Source organism: Berghia stephanieae, chromosome 5 (genome assembly GCF_034508935.2).
Source record: "Berghia stephanieae isolate SIO BIC M18660-M18661 chromosome 5, UCSD_Bste_1.3, whole genome shotgun sequence".
In the NCBI taxonomy this organism is placed as follows: domain Eukaryota; kingdom Metazoa; phylum Mollusca; class Gastropoda; order Nudibranchia; family Aeolidiidae; genus Berghia; species Berghia stephanieae.
The window spans coordinates 1,504,887-1,506,554 of NC_088364.1; positions in this window are offsets into that span (position 1 = coordinate 1,504,887).

Genomic DNA, 1,668 nt, shown 5'->3' on the forward strand with positions numbered 1-1,668 from the left:
AACAGTGGTATCTTTATAACAGTGGTATATTTATAACAGTGGTATATTTATAACGGTGATATCTTTATAACAGTGGTATCTTTATAACGGTGGTATATTTATAACAGTTGTATATTTATAACGGTGATATCTTTATAACAGTGGTATCTTTATATCAGTGGTATATTTATAACAGTGGTATATTTATAACGGTGATATCTTTATAACAGTTGTATATTTATAACAGTTGTATATTTATAACAGTTGTATATTTATAACAGTGGTATATTTATAACAGTTGTATATTTATAACAGTTGTATATTTATAACGGTGATATCTTTATAACAGTGGTATATTTATAACAGTGGTATATTTATAACAGTGGTATATTTATAACGGTGATATCTTTATAACAGTGGTATATTTATAACGGTGGTATATTTATAACAGTGGTATATTTATAACAGTGGTATATTTATAACGGTGATATCTTTATAACAGTGGTATCTTTATTCTTCTTCTTCTTCTTCTAGGTTCCATGCCTGGTCCAGGCTTCGGATACTGCATGAATTATCTCTCTCCATTCCTCCCTGTCTCTTGCTTTTTCAAACAGCTCTTGGATTGTTAGGTTGGTGAAGCCCTTCAGTTGGTCTATGAGTGTTTTTCTTTGTCTCCCCCGGGCGCGTTTACCAGGTATTTTTCCACAACTTGCCAGGTATTCATTCTTATCTTTCCTTACTATGTGTCCGAAAAAGGATAGTTGTCAATCCACTATTAAGGGCATTAGTTTCCTTTGTTGGTATGTTTGTTTTAGCACTTCTTCGTTCGTTTTGTGTGCAGTATACGATATTCTCTGCATCCTTCTCAAGCACCACATTTCAAAAGCTTCAATGTTCTTTTGTGTTTCTGCATTTGTAGTCCAGCTTTCGCATCCGTATAACAAGATTGGCCACACGTAGCACTTCAAGACTCGGAATCTAATCCCGAACGACATCTGTTTGTTTTTCAAAATGTTTCCCAGGTCCACGAAGGCCTGTTTGGCTTGAGTTATTCTTGCTCGTATGTCTCGGTTACATCTTCCATCTGTTGTCACTATTGAACCTAGGTATTTAAAACTTTCTACGTTGGTAAGTTGCTCGCCGTGAATCGTTATATTGCAGGTGTTGTTGTTTTCGGGGTTTTTCTGTATTACCATGCATTCCGTTTTGGTGATATTCACTTCCATTCCCTTGGCTTCACTATCTACTACCACTTTGTCAACAATCTTTTGAAGTTGGATTTCTGATGTTGCAATGAGTACCGCATCGTCTGCGTATCTTATATTATTTATGTTGTGACCTCCTACTTTTATTCCCTCCATATTATTAATGCCCCTCATGATTGTTTCTTGGTATAGATTAAACAGATCTGGTGAGGCAACACACCCTTGACGGACTCCTTTCTTAATAGGAATGGAATTTCCTGTAGAGTTTCCGATTTTGATAGATGCCTGCTGGGTGTAGTATAATGTTTGCATGAGTCTGAGGTCTTTCTCATCAGCGCCAATGGAGTGCAGTTGTTTTAGTATTTCTTCGTGGCGTACTCTATCAAAAGCTTTTTTGTAGTCGACAAAACAGAGGTATAGTGGGGTCTGAACCTGTATAGCTCTTTCACTTAAAACACGGAGGAGGTATATTGCGTTCCTTGTC